Genomic DNA, 22,154 nt, shown 5'->3' with positions numbered 1-22,154 from the left:
AGTAATTTTTAGGATCATAAGCAAGGCTATTGTCATTCACCAGGTGAAACTCCAACGAGCCATCAAAGAGAGGGTGGAAATTTCACAGGCAATAAATAATAGATTTATTCATATCCTATTGGTTTAGTAGTTCATTTATCTACATTTTCCTCTACCTATTCAACTTGCAAACATTTACCGAGTGCGCGTAGTATGGGCCGGATATTTTACTAAGACCCGAGGCAGACTAAAAGGTGAGAAAACAAAGCTCTCACCCTAGGGAAATAATAAACAAAACTCACTGAAAGCCACTCATCAAGACTAAGACATATAATGTATTTACACTTCCTTATTTTCTACATGAGACCTTTTACAGAGAAATAATAGTTTCTAGCCAATAACATTTTCATTTATTTGTGAGTTATGCTTTTCTGTTTCTATGCAGGTAACCCCTACTACTAAGATTTCTGTAATGCTTATCTAGATATTTTTTTTTTGTATTCTAAATAACCATTTCACAACAACCTCTTCCATATAATATATATTTTTATATATCATGTAAATATATTATAGATATGTATATTATCTATACATATATTTGGAATTAAATTATACTCTCCTGATAAGTGTTTTGGATTAGTAATTATTTTTATTGAGATGACTAATAACACAACTAATATCTACAGACAGCCATTAATTTTTAAGCACCAGGAGAAACGCAAAATCACAGTCAATTTGTCATTTGAAGGCATCAGTGGAGAATCTTTTTAGAGCATACTGTGAATATTAGCATTTACATTTCTTTATATACTTTTATGCAAAACATTATATTCAACAAATTATATTCAACTATGTCCCTTCCATTTTTTCATATTGTTAAACGAATCTTCCTTGTTTTCATTTTGCTGCAGGATAATGTAAGAAGTTATCACTACTTCCCTTTCTAAACCTTTACTTTAAATAAAAAGCTCTTTTTGGAAACTGTCATGGGTTAAACAGGGCCTCCCCTCCCCAATTCATGTCAGCTAGGAACTTTAGAACAACACTTTATTTGAAAATAAAATCTTTGCAGATGTAATTAGGTTAAGAAAAGTTCATACTACAATAGAGTGGGCCGTAAATGCAGTGACTGGTTTTCTTAGAAGAGGAAGATGTGAAGAGAAGGCCAGTGAAAATGGAGGCAGAGAAGGGAGTGATGTAACTATAAGCCAAGGAACACCAACCATGGCCAGGAGCTACCAGGAACAAGGGAGAGGCAGGACAGAAGGCCTCCCTGGAGCATCCACAGGGACCAAGGACCTGACTTCAGACCTCTAGACTCTGAGACTATGAGTGAATGCCTTTCTGTTGTTTTAAGACGCCATGTTTATGATGATTTGTGAGGACATCTCTGAGGAACAGGAGGAGAACCGTCACCAGTATCATCATTATCAACTCTACAGAAGACAGCAGCTCTGGACTCTAGAGTGAGGTCTGGTAGGCTGACAGTTTTTCCAGAGGACCCTTATAATATCTCAGGAAACTGCTGTGAAGATTGAACATGGCACCCTCAAGTCTTTGTTCTTTGCTTCCAGCACATCCAGTTCTATTTTTCCAAAAATTTAACAAAATACTTAACAAGGTAGAGTGCTGTGCTTCCCAAACCATATTTTGCTAAATAGCAGTTCTAGAAGCTTTTAATAGGATGATAAAAAAAAAAAAAAAAGGAAAAAAAGAAAGATTCCATGATCCAAAAACTTGGAAAACACTTCATGATAAGTACTTCTCTTGGAAAGTATTATGAACATTGAGAATCTGAAAGATCCTCAGGAAAAATCCAGCTTATTTTTCGTTAACATAGATTCTACACATTTAGAGAAATATAGAATAGAATTTGCATAAGCTCTTGGAGAATGGAAATTAGGCTGGTCCTTAGAAGACTATGTCCTAGCTCGGCCACATATGGTCATGCAATCTAAATCTGTCCACAACCTCAATTTTCTTCTCTGCAGACAAGAGATAATACATATCCTGCCAATATCACAATGTTGTTAGAAAAATCAGCAACCATAGTTATATTGCTTTACTTTATGCTTTTATTCACTTATAGTATCTCAAATCAGGGATGTTGATAATACCTATTTTACTTATCTAAAAAGGCTGATAGAAAATGACTGATATATGTGAAATACCTTCAAAATAAAATGTTGTATAGAAAATGAATATTTAATTTACTACTTGATTTTCTGATTTATTGATGTTAGCAAGTTAAAAGATTTTCTATTTATGGACAATACAAATTTTAGTAATCAATCTATACCTCCATTTCAATTCTGTGTAAACATAGTGCCACTTATTAGGATCACACTTTTTACTTGCTGCCAATGTTTACAAAAGTAGGGACACAGAGTGTTCTTTTTTATTGCTATGTATTCTCCAGAGCATAGAGAAAGGGAAGTGTTTTTTATCATGCCTGCATTCACATACCTCCATATTTCTTTTGTTCTTTGCACTTCATCAAGGGTGTGTAATAGACTTCTTATTTCAAACTAGGAATAATGGCTACAGGCCTGCGTGTGAGGCATATTAATCAGTACATAATAGAATCATTATTATTTCACTCAAAAATGAAAAAAAAATGTATATGAATAAGATCCTAAAAGTATTTGTTTTGCTCTGTCACACTGTCTAGCAAAAGGAATCCTCATGCCAAGAGCCTACCATTGGTCTATAAAAAAGAAGTCTTTATCATATCTTCAACTGAACATTAAACAAACAGAAAAAGGCTCTCTTACTCAGATAATAACTGACTCATAACTAGTGGACTATAGTTAAAACAACGTGACTATTACTAAGGATTTGATACACCAATAAACTAAGTTTCAAATGGATTAAACACACAAATACAAACACACAGCCAGACATGTGCATCTACTACTAATTAATTTAAGAGAAAACATCGCCTAATTTTATTTGTTGTTTAAGAGATTTTTTTCTGAACCAAATATATGAAAATATGAACATATTAGTTAAACTTTACTCACACATCTAGACACTATGCATATATTAGTTAAACTTTACTCACACATCTAGACACTATGCATATATTTTTAAAAAGTCTACACAATGTGATTCAATAGAAAACATTTACATTTAAAAGGCAGAATCAACTGCCTACACGATTCAAATTTTCCAGTTAATTTTTTTTCTGTGGTTTACTTTGTTCATCGGGAGTGACTTTTTAACTAAAAACTGTACTGAATATTTACTGCGGTTCTATACGAATCAGACATTCACAAACACACACGAACAACAGTATCCAGTTTCTAATGTGCTTTCTTATAATATATGCAAAGAATGACTTATTACTTGTCACTTAAAAAAACACACACTTCCTCTAATGTTGGGCATTTCATAAAACTGTCTCTGTAACACACTGCACGTCCATATGTAAGCAATGTGTAAAATAGACTTTGGATATTTTGCCATGGTTTGCTGTATATGTGTTGGCACTCCATGCCAACTTTCCATTCTCTTTACCAAAGAAGTTGTCTAAATTGTTAATGCAGAATATTTTAAACATAGAATGTCATCCAAACCTATTTTTCCGTAATATATTTTTAAAGGGGAAAAGGTCAGAATATTCCAATCAATTGACGCACTCAATCTAATTTATGCACCGAGGAGTTCAAAACTGCGTCATTTGACCATTTTCCGTTTGTTTCTAGTGAGATTAGCGATAGGATTCTTACTGAGTTTATAATCCAAATTAGAGGAAAGAGAGAAAATAGATTATGGAAGACCAGTAGCTGGTGCAGGATTTTATTTGTTAAGGACTGATTTTGGGCACCTGGAAATTGAATTAGAAAGACTCTCAAGGAAAACCGTCAAATCATTAACCCTTTCTACCTTGTAAGAATAAATAGTAACTTGAGATTGGTAACCTAGAACATCATAAGGAGTAGTAACTGCTTGTTGAGGATGTGGCTAATGCCATCTTTCCAGAATATGATATTGGCCTTGCAGAAATGATGGACAAAATGCTAAAAAATGAATTTTCAACACTTGCTGCCATTTCAAATGAGATGTTGTATTTCCAAAGAGTCTTCATGGAAAAAAAAAAGGAAATTAGTGAAAATAAGAATTTCCATGTGTTTATATGAAAGAACACGTTCTTGCCAGTAGGACTGACAAAACGTCCCCCCGCCCCATAAACAACAAAACAACAATTTTAAAAAAGATGAAAAGTGAAAAAGAAAGAAAAAAGAAGAAAGAAAGAAAGACAGACAGAAAGAAAAGAATAGAAAAGAAAAGAAAAAAGAAGAGAAAAGGAGAGAAAAAAGAAAAGAGGCAGAGAAAACAATCAATGTCATGAACTTTATTGAAAACTAGAATGTCAGGCTTAGTTGTATCTAAAAAATCTGAATAAATCCAGGCCTTTTTAAGTCGTATTTAAGGTTTTATGTTTGTTTTTTGTTTTGTTTCTGTTTTGTATGTTGCTTACAAAAAAGAAACATCGACAGACTTTGAAAACAGCCAATCCTTTCTACACAAATAGAGTATATCATGATTTTTAAGAGTGTTGTGCTGCCCAGGCTAACATTAATCTTTCAAGGAACATAGATTCAGATTTTTCCACTTCTGCCATCTATGCACATTGGTCATTTATCACCGTGAATAAGGGAAGGGAATTTATTTACATATCAGTAGAAAGACACGAGTTACAATTCCGCCTTGGATAACCTTGAGAGAAACAGTTTTCCTATGGATTCCTTACCTTTCTTCAACTATGACCTACTGGGTGGGACTAGATAGTCTTCCTCTGGTTGGGTTCCCTCTGACTTTAGTTTCTAATCTAAGACATCATCTTACAGAGAGAGATAAACTTTGTAAAAAAAAGCAGCAGTTGAGCTCTCATTTCTTTATACCACATCTACTCAGTTTTACTCCCAGAATTGTGTGACTTTCTTAAGATTTCTGGTGCCACAGATATAGGCCCTAGGTAGGTGACATAGCTAAATAGTTAAAGGAAATCAGGTAACAAATCAGAATACTATGGTTTGAATTCTTGTTTCTGCTACTTTTAGCTCTGTGACCTCAGTAATTTACCGCATTTCTCTGAGTCTCCATTTTCTCATTATAAAATTGGGAGTGTTCACCTCATAAATTTAGGATTAGGAATAATGTGTTAATATATGTAAAGCACTTAAGGAAGTGCCTGGTGTTTGCTGCTATAGTAATTCCCTCTTAATTACAAAACTCGAGGAAGAAGCTAATGGTAAACATTTATACATTGTAAAGTGATGATCAATTTATTGGAACTTAACCTTTACTCAAAGGTTAAAAAATAAAATGATGGTGATAAAATGATCATAATTTGCAGATGATAGTGTTGTCTATCTTGAAAACCCAAGAGGTTTAAGTGTTAAACTATGGCAAACACTAAAACAATTGCAAAAGCAATAGTTTTTCTGCATAGCAACAGTAAAAGAGAAGTCCCTGTGACAAAGAACTAAGGCTTCCTTCCTGGCAAGAGTCTGGAAGAACTTGCCACCATCTTAGTGAGCCATCTTAGAAGTGCATCCCATGGCCTCAGTCAAGCTTTCAGGTGACTGTAGCTCTGGTGACATATTGACGGTGGCCTCATTAGAGAGCACCACTCAGTTAATCTGCACTCAAATTCCTGAATGATAGAAACAAATAACAAAGATTTATTGTTGTTTTAAGCCACTGTATTCGGAAGCAATATATTATAAGTAGGTAACTAATGCAACCAGTTATATGAAGGAATAAATAATCTTACGGATTGTACTTTGATGGGAATAGAGAGGCTATTCAATAATCTTATCAAAAACTAAATTACAGACATAATGTAAGAAATATGTTACATAATGAGAAGAAATATGTTACTATCAATGTATTTAAGAAGTGTATTAGAACATGCGATCTTGGATTTGAGGGCTTTTCTAAGCATTATGTCAAAATAGATTCCATGAAAAAAAAATATCAATAGATTTTAATCATGAAATACAAACTATTTTTGCATTAAATAGTATAATGAACAAAATGAAAAGAGAAAGAGAAACATACATATATATGTCAGATAGGTTAATCATATATAAACAAGTTCAACATTTAAAAAATTAGTAAAAAATTAGTATATGTAATATACTACATCAAAACCAAGTGGGGTTTATCACAATAATAAATGGCTGATTTCCATTAGAAAAATATTTTGAACTATGGTCTCAAACTAGAAATAGAAGTTGAGTCTTAAACTTGCTAAAGACCATAACAAATCTGTAAGATTAAAAAACTTACTAATGAAATATTTTAATCATTTTCATTGTAATATATAACAAAATAAGAATGTATATAACATTACCATTTTTATGTGACTTTCCAGATGGGGCTCTAATAAAACTGATCTAAATGGTATAAACATGGAAAGAGTAAAGTAAATCTGCCACATTGTCATTGCCCATAAAGAAAAGAAAGTGTAGGAAAATTATGAGAGGAGACTTAAGCAGTTTTATTGAACATAAAATTAAATGGAGAAATCAATTTTTCTAAACACCAGAGATATACAGATAGTAATTTTAACAAAAAAATACAATTTAGCAAAGCAACGAATATGTGGGCATAGATCTTACAAAAGATCTTGATAAATTTGTAAAATTTATCAGTAGATATTAAAATAGACCTAAACAAACAAACAAAAAAACTTCATCGAAAGAAAATGTCAGTATCCTAATGACGCTCACACTATCTGGTGTGATCTATAGATTCAATGCAATCTCAATACAAATGTCCGCAGAATGTTGTTTTCTTCGATAAGCTAAGAATAATAAAATATGTATTTGAGTGTCAGAGAAAATAAACATGTGAATCATTCTTTTGATATTGCACTGTTATGAGAATGATATCAGGGCTCTGGCAACATAAACAACATACTGCTGTCACTCTAAAAAAGGTAAAGGGGATTAAGAAGTACAAACTTCTAGTTATAAAATAAGTCACGGGTATGTAATACACAGCACAGGGAGTATAGTCAACAATATCATAATAACTATATATGGTGACAGATGAGTACTAGACTTATTGTGGCGATCACTTCATAAGGTATATGATTGTCTAAACACTATGTTGTACCCTTGAAACTAATATAGTATTGTACATCAACGTAATTTTTAAAATTTAATCATTATGTTTTATATCTGAAACTAATATAATATTATATGTCAATTATATCTCAAAAAAGACCATGATAAGCAAAAAGGTACTAAATGTCCAGTTTTGAAAATGACTGTAACATTGAAAAGCAAATATTCTTAGATTTAGAAACAGAATTATATCAGTTTGCTAGTTCTGTCTGAACAAAGTGCCATAGGCTAGGTGGCTTAAACAACATAAATTCATTTCTTCGTAGTTGTGGGGGCCAGAAGGCCAACGTTAAGGTGTTGTCAGGATTGTTTCCCCCGAGTTCTCTCTCCTTGGCTTGTAGATGGCTGTCTTCTTCTCCCTGTATCTTCACATGACCTTTCCCCTGTGTGTGCCTGTGTCCTAATCTCCTCTTCTCGTATTCCATTTTATTGGATCATTTGATAGTTCGGTTTGAATTTAAATGAAGTGCTCAGATTGGTGAGAAGGATTGAATAGCATTGTTGTTTAACTAGCTAAACTTTAAATTCACCTCTATCTGTGAAATTATGTATACCAAAGAAATTGATATAAAATAACGATACCAGCCAAAAGGAAAATTTTAAACAGGACATTTGTCATATCAACCTTCTCCTTGATTTTGTTAGTTTTTTGGGACTTCCGGTATTTTATGTACTAGTATTTTATCTAAGTAGGACCTGGGCATTGCCCTTTACTCAAGGCCAGTGGTTCCTCAACATGACTGTAATTAGAATAAACCTGAAAGCTTCTAAATAACACAAATTCCTAGACCACACATTTCTAGATCTTGTGAATCAGAATCTGCCAGAATTGTTCCTTTTGATAAGTTATAGATTTAAATAGATATAGGAATTGGCACTTGTGAGCCACTGCTTTATTTTTATAGACTGAATGTTTGTGTCCCCGCCCCCCCCCAAAAAAAAATTTATACGTTGAATCCCGACCTCCAGTGTAATGGTATGACAAGGCGATGTCTTTGAGAGGTGATTAAGTCAAGGGTAAAGCTCTCATGAATGAGATTTGTGCCCTTATGAAAGAGACCTCAGAGAACTCTCTCCCTTCACCTTGTGGGACACAGTAAAAAGATAGCCATCTATAAACAAGGAAATGGGCTCTCATCGGACACTCAATCTGCCAGTGCCTTGACCTTGGGCTTCCTAGCCTCCAGAACTGTGAGAAATAAATGGCAGGTGTTTAAGTCACCCAGACTATGGTATTTTTGTTCTAACAGCCTTAACTTATGAAGACAATGTATTTCCTTAATGTTTCCAAATTTATCACAAACTATCGGAACTATATTCTACTTTGCATTCTGCTCTCTGCCAGCTTTAATACTTTCTTAAGAGTAATAATACCAAATCATATAGTAGGTAGGTAATAGTAATACAAATCATCCAGTTAGTTAATAACAAAATTGAGTTAAAATAGACAATACCCATGGAGAAGGATGTTCTTTAAAGTAGAGAGTAGGGACCTATTAGTTTATGGTCCCACCTATCGAACCTAACTATGTTTCCTAAAATTCACACTGAGGAGCTAGGTTTGCTATATTACTGTTATTCTTTCATTGGATATATTCACTGTTTATGGATAAAAGATCACTGAGTCTGAGAAGTTAGAAGGGAGAGCGGTCCTGTGAAAAAAATGTTATCGTTTCCCGTCTGTTTATGCCACAATCCATTCAGTCCCTGCTGTACTCAACTGGTGAAAAATTTGATTAGTTACAAAATATTTATGAGATAGAAGTAGGATCCTACAACACTCAAATTCTCAAAGACCCTGATTGTGTATTTGAATGTAAACTTACCAGTAGTCTAATTCTTCTCAAGTTCGTTATCTGAGGTCATCTAATCTTGATGGTGGAGTACAGAGGTTGAGAGCCCAGCGAAATGTGATAAAACCAGAGAAGAAACAAATAGAAAAGTATTGTTGGAATTAGCAAACCATGCATTTAATCCTTATAACCATTAAAGACTCTTGTAGTAATTCTTTGGTTTTTGTCACAGTCATTTTTTGTATCTGTAGAATAAAATCCAAATGAGTTTCCCACTCTGTGTTCCCCAGAAATCTTCAGGGTGGAATGGAGGTTGCTCTCCTAATGTGTCATTTACAAAGATACTCTCAGTAGCGCCCCCTACCCTTTCGAGATGAGTGCTCAGCTAGAAATCTCATGCCACATGGTCATCAAACCATACTCTGTTGCTATATCTCAGGATCTAGTATGACCCCCTCTTTTATTCATTGCCCCCAAACAGATGTCAAGTTAAGGACCCCAAGGAAGCTTATACTGCAGGGGTAGTAGCTGCATCTCTCTCTCTTGTAGTCGAAGGCAGATGTAGCAACACCAATAAGTAATTCATGAAATGGAGACATGATGTAAAAATATCTTAAGTGGAAGAAGATGTAGAAATGAGAGAATCAGGGAGACAAAAGCTTGGGAGGGTTAATTAGATAGATAAGCAGGGAATATAAAAGAAATCCTGGCAGCTGGCATGGTTTTAGTAGCTGAGTTTCACACACCCTTCTTTTTAAAAGCACAGGACACTTACACACTCAGTGTGAAAAAAGTCTAAGATCACTTCCAAATCCAATGTATGGGTTCCTATTAAGCCCCCAAACTCCTCTCAGCATTCAACGTCTAACATTCTGAAGGAGTTAGAAAAATGCTTGTCTGAACAATGGATGGAAAGAGGATTTGTTCTCTTATCTATCTTTATAGTTTTCAGAATAATTATTTTCCTCCAATATTGGCCATTGATGTTTTGAGACTACTGTTTACATATGACAAACAAATTTATTGTGTCCATTTTTCCTGACTCCAATTGTTTAAACTAGCAGATCATTTCATTTTATAAATTGGATGTCTTTAGCTAGTCCTGTAATAAACTTCCTTAATCACAGTAGTAACATGATTCATGCCAGAGAGTGTGTATTTTATGGAAAATTTTAAAGTTAGAAGGATCAATGATTATTGAACGGAAGAGACATGTTGATAAAAACTAGGGCATGACTTGTGTTTGTTTTTAAAAGGCTCTGATAGTAACAGGTCACAAATTAGAATATATAAAATAACATTCTATCTTTTAAAATCTAAAATGAGGAAAGCCTGACATGTTTTTTGAAGTAATTCTGGAAGTGTAAGTACCTTTTAAAAATAAATGTAAGCACATTCTATTTCTTTGGACTCTTTTTAATGTCATCTAATATAGACAATAAAAATGACTTTCCTTGGGCCAACCAATAATAAAAAATCTTTTAGAACTCTTCAGAGTTGGAAAAGAATGGACGAAAATGGAACTAAAATGGAACTTTTAGGGTAAGACGTAAAAATCAAAGTTTGGTTAATGTTTGTTTAGATTTTTTTTTTTCTTTTAGCAGTCTCCACGTTTCCTGCTTCTAGGATGACTTTCTAAACTCTAAGATTCCAAAAAAAGACTATTTAGCAGAATGTTTGGCCTCCTTAATAAATGAAAAGACAGGTAATATCGTAAAATGTTGTTGTTATATAAAATTTTCACCATAGGTTTCCAGCTCAAAGAAGCGTAGATGAGCATCCCATTGGTCTGCATTCCCCCTCCATTTTTCTACATGAGGGTGAGAGAGGAAAGGGTGGCCAGTGGAATATTTGGGACAATGACTAATGACAGGATCTCCTTTTACCTTTCCTCTTCATTAGCTGCCAACTATTTCTTTCCCTCAGGATTTTATCAACATCTAAAATTTCCAGTATCCCCTGTGACCTGGTATCCTAGTATTTCACCTGCCTTGCCCTCATCGACCATTGTGAAAGGGTGTCTGTGTTTCTTCAAAGAATGAAGTGAGAGCAACTTACAGATGCTCTCTTTCAGCGTTTCCTCTACATTTATTTTCATTTCATTCAAGTGAAAAATGAAGTCTAATGCTTTGGTGGAAAGAGAAAAAGGACAGACTTTGGTGTTCAAAAATCAGGCCTGAGCTTTAGAAATAAACCAGGTCACATCTTTGCACGGTGGGCAGGCTGCTTCCACAAAGGTAATGTGATGGCAAGACTAGAAGTATGGCATTCCATCAAGAATTGTTTTTAATAGACTTTATCTTTCAGAGCAGTTTTAAGTTCATGGCAAACCTGCACAGTTTTCCCCACAATCGATATTGCCCACCGGCAATATTGTTACCCACATTTGTTACAACTGATGAAACTACATTGATTTTTTTAAAAAATAAAATGATTCGATACCCTAGTTTTTTTAAAAATAAAAAAATGTATGTGTTTAAGGTGTATAACATGGTGTTTTGATATACATATATAATGAAATAATGACTGTCAAGCTAATTAGCATGTCCATCTCCTCAAATAGTTATCGTGTGTGTGTGTGTGTGTGTGTCGAGAGCACCTGAAATCCACTTTCTCAATATAGTATTATTCACTATAATCATCATATATGTTAGGTCTCTAAACTTCTGTCTGGCTTATTTCACTTAGCATAATGTCCTTCAGGTTCATCTGTTGTTTCAAGTGACATTCTTTTTTTCGTAAGGCTGAATAATATTTTTTTATGTGTATATATATATACACATAAAGAAATTATGATATATAAAAATTATGATATATATGACATATTATGATATATCATATATGTGATATATATCATATATATCATAATATTTTATGATATATATCATATATTATGATATATATATGATATATATATCATAATTTCTTTATTCATTTATTCATCTACTGATGGATACTTAGCTTGTTTCCATATCTTGGATATTGTTAATAATGCAGCAGTGAACATGGTGTGCAGATGTCTCTTCAAGATCCTTATTTAATTTCTCTTGGTTTATACCCTGTGTTTTATTTTGTAAAAGAAAGCACTGTTTTCTCTTAGAGTAAATTACTTTTTGTGTATAAATCGCTGTTCATGTATAAGTAAACACTAAGTAAGACAATGCGCTTCAGATTTTAAGGCACGTGTTTATTGAGAGAATCTTAATATATGATCCCATAATATAGTAAGTTTGCTTTGGCTTAAAATTATGTGACAAAGTACTTAATGCTTAGGATAGAACTATGACTCCTAAATTTCAGTCATGTATATATAATAATGTTTGCTTTTGTTACTGGTTAATGACATCTTATTACATTTTCTCTAAAGTGAACCTTTTAATGTAATAGAAATGCATTTCTTTGTCTCATGGTTATATATTGCAACCTTAAAATAATGGAATCATAAGTTTAACGTGTTTTTAAATATTTTCTGAAACTCATTAATATGAACATCTAATTATTAAAATCAAAGGATTATGTCTACGAACCACCAAAAATCACCTTGGGTGACACACTTGTGGAAACACAAGGGTAAAATGTGATGCTAAGACAAGATTGTCTCCCTAAGATTTCCCCATTCTCGTTTACACTCCCACGGCACTTTCTTCAACACTGGAGACTCCTAGACTTTCATTCATCTGAATGCTTTTGACAACATGTCTTGAAAATTATCATCAGTGATTTTCTTTCCAAGCAATTGAAGAGATGGCTTAACTGGTAAGGACAGATGTCCCACTGTTTTTGGTTTTGTTTTTTACTATCTTGGCAGCAATTTGTTTTTTGTTCTAATAGTAAAAGTAGAAAAAAAATCCTCAAATGTGTTATGCTATGATTATTTATTTTTAAAGGCAGTGCTGTTTGAGGGAGCGACCCTTGTTTACCTCTAATGGAAATTGTTTTAGGACAGACATTCCCCCCAACCAAACTGTAAATACACACTTGTCCAAGGGGCACAAAGGCATCATAAAAGCTCAGTTAGAATCAGACAATTACACAGCTTTGCTTTTGTGTGACTCCATTCTAATCTGTTGACTTTTAAAATTGAATGCGAGACATTGTTTTCTGATGAGAGAGGAGACCATGAAAGATTGGGAGTACAATAAAGGCTAGCATTACTCACCTTGAACTTCCAGATGCTCTGCCTGACTCTTCCTGTCACAGCTGAAGAGTTCAACTGGTACCAGCGCTGATTCCTGAAGCCAATACCAGATCAAGTTCAGGGGAAGAAAATCTTACGGAAGAGAGAATGGTAAATTAAGGAAGGAAAAGAAATAGGAGAATAAATGAAAATTGAAAGAATAAAAGTGAATTAAAAAAGTGTACATGAAACATAGAAAATTGTAAGGCACCCCTTAAAAAGATGATACTAATCTAATCCAAGTAGTGGATTTTTTGGTTGTCTCTTCTAGGACTCTTAGGTGCTTCTCTTTTACTGCTGGTCTCCTATGACCTGAGCCTGGGGGCCTTTAACTACATTCCCTAAGTCTGAGTGTTCTTGCTGCTGCCAGTGTTTATGTAAGAAATACTCATTTTCTGTGGCATCCTGTCTGTCCTTCAGACTTTACACCAGTCACTCCGTGCTGCCAAGTTACGCACTACTTGTAGGTAACATACCTCTTGCATAGTTAGGGGAGCTTCTTTCTTCAATTTTCGTATTTTGTATGTAATATTATTATAGTGATTGAGATATAGATTTTCAAGGTAGGAAACTAAGACTTGGCTAAGATAAAGGGAATGTTTAGATCCAGATAGTTTAAAATAAAAAGCTCCTTGTATGTCATCCATGCTAGCTTGCCATTTAGGCAGCTTCCTAGAGAAGAAAACAAGTAGTTAAAAGTCGAGTTTCACAATTAATGCTCCTGGATTGAAGGCTTGTTTCGCAATTTGCTGACTGAGAGATTTCGCAAGTTACCTACTTCATTTGAAAAATGAAAATGATAATTGTAGCTACTTCATAAGATTGCTTTGAGTCTGTAATTGTGATAATATAGACAGATACTTGACAGATTTTTTTAGCGTGTATTAAGCATTCACATGTAGTAAGCTATTATTATTTTCTGTTGTTATGGTTGTTACATGCTACAGATAAGAAGGAATGGTGACAAATTTTATAGTGGTAGCAACGGGAGAGACCAGGCCCAATGTATCAGACAAGGTGCTGGCAGGGAACAGATATAACATGCTCCATTAACTCAAAGGTTTAATTGAAGAGAGTTCAGTGAATATTTGCTGATGCCAGGGAAGGATTAACAGAATCACAAAAGGATGGTTAAGTGCCCAGAGGCTCATGACAGTAGGGAGCTCAGCTATAAACACTCTAAGCCTGAAGAAGAGCGAGGACAAAGTTGTGTTATAGAACCTAGTGAGAATTGTCAGTGTTGGAGAGCTCGCCCTGCAAAAGCTTGGTTAAAGAATGGCAGCCCAGCAGGAAAATGGCAGGGGACTCTATAATCGCTCTCTGGTCTTCTGCAGATAACTCACCGGGAGCATAGCCAGAAGCCCAAGGGAAAGACCCGAGAGGCTTTTATAGTTAGACTCCTTGTGTAGAAAGTGGGCAGAGAATGAATCTGGAAGGACAACCAGAGAATCCTGATGGACGAACACACCAGAGATTCAACTTATTTTTTTATGAACTCCAATCCTTGCCAGTATTTCAAAAGCAGGATTTAACACTTGTTATTTAAAGAACCTCTAAAGTTTCTCTGTGGGGCCTGGAGCTTTGTGGATGGGAGTGAGCGTAGTTGACTTTCAACTCTATTTGTATCTCAGAATCCCTGGGAGGGGAACTTCTAAGTACTTATGTTTTGCTTTTGAATGGTAAAAAACCCAGTTTCCTATCAAATGGGACATCACTAATTTAGACACAGTTTCTAACAGCTAGGGTTTCCGTCAATGTGTTAATTTAACTATCAGATTTGAAAGTTTATAGCAATAAAGTTATAACTGGAAAATTCACAGAAGTCCGATTTATTTTTTGGACAAGTTTACCATAGAAGTCATTACTATGACCTCCAGATTATACCACTTTTCAACTAAAGATCTCAATTTTGCTTAATATATTAGTTCAAAATAAATATGACCCATTTGAAACTTTTGCTCTTAACTATATTGTCATGAATATTTGACAAGTATTTTTAATTCACTTTGTCTGCTTGGATTTTCATATCGATGTCTAGTGGTAGCATGAATTTTGGACAAATGCTAATTAGTACTTAATATTTGCATTTTAAGTGGTATATCCTGTATCACTATAAATCATTGCAAATTAATGTTTAAAAAATTCAAGTTAGTATATTCATGACACTGAACAATATCTTGAGAAGAGTCCAAGACGTCGGAAGACATTTTTCTCCTAAAAACCAAATCTGCAATTTTTCAGAATGAGATTTCATGTTTAAATGATAAGCAACTGGAATTAGAAGTCTAGCTAGCACAGGTCTTTACACGCAGTACTTATAAAATAAATAATCTTCAGCTCTATAGACTTTAGGATAAATATAGAGTAAAAATGGAAATTTACAAAGGTCTTTGCACGCAGTACTTATAAAATAAATAATCTTCAGCTCCATAGACTTTAGGATAAATATAGAGTAAAATGGAAATTTACAAGTATAAATGCAAGTAAATATTTGCTATGTATTAGAAATCATGTACTCCACCGCAACCTGCAAGGGGAAAAAAAAAAAAATGGGGCAAAGCATGATTAAATATTCCAAAACAGCATGGCTAATGTCAACATCCAAAAATGTCATTCATTCCACACACTCTGACCAAACCATGTCCCATTAAAAAACAAAAAAATAACCAGTTCAAAGAGAAGATCAGGAAGCACTTGACATAATGATTGGACCACAATAAAATATTTATGATTCTCTCTTTCATTCAGGAAACCGTTTGATACCATCATGGAGTGCATAAAGTTGGAAGCGAGGAAAGGTACTGACGTCATTATATTAGTGAAATAAATGCTGAGAGACTGTTTGGAGAATCCTGTGACAATGAAACAAATGCGCCTTCACTTTGAACTAACGCACCAGGAACATTTAGCAGTTTTATTTGACAGGTAGTGAATTTTTAAAATAAAAAATAGAGAGTCGATTGTGGGGAATCAGAGTATTAGCTTTATGTTTTATTGGCGGGGGGCGGGCGGAATCTTTAATGTTATTGCTTAATTTAAAAAAAAATCTATAAATTCCAGGTTCTCTAACTATCCTCATCCACAATTCTGCCTGTCCTACAAACACCACTGATAACCGTCCAATCTTAGTAGATGTTTTTTTTTCATTTGTCCATTTATACTTGTGTGAGGGAGGCCAACATAACTATGAACATTATCAGGAAGAATAGTGAAAAGCTGCTGGAAGCCAAAGAAAAATTCGCTCTCTTTATTTTTGAGCTGGCAAGGGCAAAGAAGAAATATTAACAAAATTAATTAAAAGTTAAAAACTGTGAGAGAGAATATGAGTCCAGCAATATGTAACTCTAGGTAGATATCATCAGTATCAGGATTTTCTCATTTAATTCCAATCAGTGTACCAATTCTTATGGCATGGCTCTCACTGGAAAACTGATTATCTCTCTATTGCAGCTGTCAGGAGCACACACTGTTTTTATTCTCCGGTCTCTTGCTTTCAGGAACTGGATGAAAAAATAACTGCTTTAAAAGAGGTAGGACTTGAAAAGCTCATTTTCTTGTTGACCTTTCATATCAAGATGCAACATGTACTTCGAGTGATAAAAATTTTTACTTGAGAAATCATGGTGGATTCCAAATTCTTTTGATTCTCCCTGGACTGTAATGAAAGAAAAATTATTCTCTATGACTAGATCTCTATTCCTTGGCTGCAAGGTACAGAAAAAAAAAAATCTTACGGGAAGCAAGCAAAATGTTTACTTTTGATGTCTGAATCCCACCATTGGAAATGCATTCCTTTGGATTATTAAGGAAATACGTTAAGTTTTACAGCCTTTAAATTTTTTTTTTCAAATGAATCTGCCTTTTGAAAAAAGTTCCCACACACACACACACACACACACATACACACACACCCCTTTTGATAAGCAGGGGAGTACAGTTAGATAAAATTCAGAACAAGCCAGACTAGGGAGAGGCACACCATTAGGGGCTGCTGGGCAGCAAAAAGTGGTCATCTGAGAGATGGGGCAATTTCTCAAGTGAAAGAAACAATGATACAATCTCAAAGTTTAAAAGGATATTATAAATCATACTAGCACAACCCCTACCCATGTGTTGAATTAAAAGCAAACGTGGTCGATTTCTGGGAAGAATGCTACAGCAGTACTGTAGGTTTTGAATCGTCCTGAATCCCTTTATATAAATGGGTGAAGCAGCAAGGGTAGGAAAACCAAAAAGGTATTGAGAAAACTATATCTGAGCAAGGACATAAAGCAGATGAAGGAATTAGTTATATGCATATCCGAGAAAAGGGTGATATAGGCAGCGAGAGCAGACCCATCCGGGTGTCCTCATGGCTGGAGGAAGTTTTGTGGGTTTGAGGGAAGTCATGGGAGACTGTGGCTAATGCAGAGGAAGTGAAGAGGTCGGGGTTGGAGTGGGGAGGTCGCCTCATCCCTGAACTCTGCCTTTTCCTCTGTGTGAAATGGGGACTCATGGGAAGCTTCTAAACACAGAAGTGGTAAATTGCCTTTTATATAATCCCTCTGGCTGCTGTAATATGACAGTCTGCCCCAAAAGAGCTAAGAAAAAGAACCTAGAAAAAAAATGGAATGAAACGCACTAAATTCTTTATACCGGTATTTTATAGGCCAAGAAAAAGGAAATTTATGATTTTTCTTCTTTCTACACCTCTGATTTGTTTTACTTACTACAGTGCAAATGGATTACTTTTGTAATAAGTATAATCATATATATGAGTAATGTATATATAATAATGTGTATATGCTATGTATACATATATACATATTTTTTTAATTTCCTAGATTCTAACTCACGGGTGCTGCATAAACTGACTCCAGTCGTACTTTTAAGTTGTCACGTAGGAACTGGGTTGTGTCCTCCCCTAGTCTTCTTATTCTAGGACACCTTTTGTTTTTAAAAAAGGTTTCCTCATTCTAATCTAAATCCTCTTTTTTTTATCACTTCTCTCTAACCTGTCCTAGTTTTGATGGGCTTAATAATTCTTCTACATGACACCTCATCAGCTTGCTGCAGAGAGGGGCCGGAAACTGGAGAAGCCTAAAGAACATTCTACAAATTTCACAACTTAACCAAAGGCTGACCCTATACATTGGGCAGGAGTAAACAGTGACTGTAAGAGGAAGAAATAAGCAATGAAGGAAGTATAGTGGGAACATGTACTTATTTGAGATATAAAAAGAAGCTTGCCTCGTGTTGGGCAATCTCATAAAATCATAGGTAAGTGATACGGAAAAGTTATTGAGAAATGTGAGGTCTTACTGTGCTACGAACGGCAGCACTCGTGAAGAATAATTGAGAAATTCAGTTTGGAGAGGACTTAACACCCTCTTATTGGTTTCAAAGTGGATTGCTTCTGTTACGAGAATTATTTTTAGAACTGTTATCTCATATTTTCCATGCTTATGTTGTTTCTTTCCCTTCTAATTTTACATCTGACCGCCCTGAGTGGGTGTATGTGCGTGAGTGGGTGGGGGGCTCAAGGAGGAAGTGGTAGTTTCAAAATACCAAGGACTAAAAATCAGACTTAAGTGGAAGAAGCTAACACTCTCTCCATTCAATCATTCTGCTGCCATTAAGTGGACTTATGCAACTCCTCCCACAGATGGAAAAGCTCTTAATAAATTAGAAACTATTATAGAAGTGTGAGTTAAACAAAAATAAAGAACTATTACATGTATAACTAAATAAAGGGTGAGCGTATTTATCGTGCTTCATGAGAAGAACCTAGAAATTGTGGGAGATGGAGAAAACGGCACTGAGAAATGCCTTTTCCTTACTTAAGCCTCGTTTCTCAGAAATGAGAAGCTGGGCTTGTCTCTGAACCAAAGGTATCTTCTCAACTTAGCCAGTGCTCTTATAATAAGACATTCGGTTAAGAAGGCATTTATTTTTTAGTTTGTGTGTAAGGAATGAGAGTAAAGGTATGTAGAATAGAAAATGTTTTTTTTTTTTTTCTGTTCTTCATTGTAGGTGGAGACTGTGAAATTTAAAAACATATTCATTTCTCAAGACTGATGACTCTTCACTTAACAAAAGGTCACTCTTTTTCCCTAAGCGAGGCTGAGCAGCCCAAAAGAAACACAAGCAAAAAAGTCTAATATGTATTTTAGACTAATACTATAATAATAACCATCTTAATGTGGGTTAAGCTCTTTGTAATTTCCAGGAACAGTGCTGAGTATTTGATGTCCTTTAAGTGAATTAATTTGCAAACAAACCAATCTGATTTGTTAGAGATCACAGTGGTTAGTAGAGAAGAACCAGGCTCCAAGCGAGGTTTGCTTGCCATTACCATTTAAGCTTTAAAATCAGCAGTCTCCAAACTGGTTGTGCACATGACCTGTCATATGACCTATTGGGATGTGAGAAGAAAATACGAAAGAGGTTTATTTCAATTTTTGTCCTTCTTTCTTTAAAAATTGTTTTTGTATATGATATACAAATGTATAATATAGTAAGTGCATGTAGTTTATAAATATAAAAATTTGCATATACTGTGGGTTGTGCTTAAAATATATAATGATAGGAATGTGTGATCTAAAATGTTTGGGAAAGAATGCTTAAACTATTAAGCCATATGGCCCCAAAATTCAGACCAACCAAAAAGCCATACACTAATTTCTTTCGAAAATTCACTTTTAGGACATTGTTATCAATTTTGTTAAGCCAAATAAAAATCTCCTTGCAAAATTCAATTACCATTCCACAGTTTAGAAAAATGAACAATTTTTGTAAAAATACTGTAAAAATTTATATCCTTGTTAGATTAGAGTTGTAAATTATAAAGGGAAAAGAGACTTCTAGAGGAAAAATGATAATATCTAGAAGTTTGAACTTATATAGATTGATATTTAAAAAAAAACTGTTATAAATAGCAAATATCAGCTTTCTAAAATAGTCCAATTGGGGCCACTTGACATATATTTCACTTCACTGTAACATACTAACATCAAGCAATAAACAAAATGAGGACCCTTCTTCATGGTGAAGTAAATGTCTCTCTTCTGCTCAATATTTTCTGTTTAAAAAAATAATCTGAATTCTGTACATAAGAAAGACCTACCACAATGGCTAAATGTATACATTAAAAGGCACAATAAGAACCGTTACTATTATGATACTGTATTAATTTCCTATTATTACTATAACAAATCAACAAAACCTTAATGTTTTAAAAATTAAAATGTATTATCTCATATTTCTGGAGGTCAGAAGTCCTAAATGGGTTTTATGAGCTAAGATCAAGGTATCTGCAGAGCTACATTCTTTCTAGAGGCGCTAAGGGAAAAAAATCATTGCCTTAACTCTTCCAACTTCTTGAGGTCACTGGTTTGTGATCCGTAGTCCAAGCAAATCTCTCCAACCTGCATCTGTCATCATGTCACCTCCTCTCGTGCTGACTGCATAGCCTAGACCTTTTACACTGGGGCCGCCTGGATGATCTGGAATAACCTCCCTGTCACAAGACTCTAACTTCACAGATGCAAAGGCCCTTTTTACCTTGTGAAATAACATATTCAATGATTCTAGGACTAGAATATGGCATCTTTAGGAGTCATGATTCAGCCTACTTCATAGTTTAACTTCTGGCCCCCCAAACATTCATATCCATCTCATATGCAAAATATATTCATTTTACCCCAAGATCTGTCAAAGTCTCAACCCACTACATTGTCGTCTCAAATCCAAAAATCTCATCTAAATCTCATCAGCTCAAAAGTCCCAAATCTCATCATCTAAATCACCTAAACTGGGTATGGACGAGGCTCTTGGTATCATCCATTATGGGACAAAATTCTTCTCTATCTGTGAAACTAGAAAACAAGTTATCTGCTCCCAAAATACAATGGTGGAGCAAGGATAGGAAAACAGTTAATAGTTATAGATATTCTTGATTCAAAAGAACAAAATGGAAGAAAATGTCACCAGTTCCAAGGAATTTCCAAAATCTGGCTGGGCAAACACCATTAGGGTTCAAGGCCCAGAAAAATAACCCTCTGTGGCTTCTGTACCCACCCTCTGGACACAGTGGCTCTGCCCTCAGAGCTTCCTTCCCTCCCCACTTTTTTTTTTGAAGGCTAGCATATGTTCGAGGTCAAATATTCTCATCAGACTCTCCCTCCTATAGAGTTTTGGTGTCTGCCTTCCTTCATTTTATCTTCTCTTTGTCCCTTTCAGTATAAGCTGTTTCTGTTGTATAATATCCTAAAAAAAAAAAAGCTATGTGAGTCTCCCATTTGGGCCTGGGGGGATTCATTTCATTCAATTCCTTTACCAATCTTCCCTGGAAAACAATTTTCTACTCCTCCTTCTATGGAGATGGCTGATGGGACTCATAAGTCACCCGTCTCATCTCTTCAAACAAACCATTATGTGATCGACCGTTTTAAGTGTTTGGTCCTTGTGAGGCATGAGCAGAATGTTGTCCAGCCATATCCTTGGCTTTCTCTCCAGAGCACACTTTTCTGACCACAAATCACCTAATTTTAACATGTTTTTGGAGAAGTCTATCTAGATAGGTTGAGAATCTCCCAAATCATCAAGTCCATGCTCTCTTCTGCTTCACAGTTCTTTCCACACTTTATCTATGTTCTCTCTTATTTTACTGTAAGCAACAAGAATGAATCGAGTTGCACCCTCCACACTCTGCTGGGAAATTTCTTCTGATAAATATCAAAAGTCGTCATGTGTGAATTTTGCTTTCTGTTTCACCTCGGGACAAAATCCAACTAAGGGTTGTGTCGCTGTATAACAAGGGTTTCCTTTCCTCCAATAACGCTCCCCTCACTTCCTTCTGAGCCCTCAACAGCAGTGATTTAACACTCACATTTCTACTAAAATTCTATTATTGATGATGTGCTTATTGCGTAAGATGATACGTTTTTCTCTGTTGCGCTCATTTTCTTCGGTGTCTTCTCCAGCAGTATCTTCAGTCCCCATATTTTTACCTATAGGCCATTTATGATGATCTCAGAATTTTCTAGGCTACTACAGGTTTTTATATGCTTACCATGCTCTTCC

This window comes from Pteropus vampyrus, unplaced genomic scaffold (assembly GCF_000151845.1).
Source record: "Pteropus vampyrus isolate Shadow unplaced genomic scaffold, Pvam_2.0 Scaffold169, whole genome shotgun sequence".
Lineage (NCBI taxonomy): Eukaryota > Metazoa > Chordata > Mammalia > Chiroptera > Pteropodidae > Pteropus > Pteropus vampyrus.
This window is presented reverse-complemented; position numbering follows the sequence as displayed.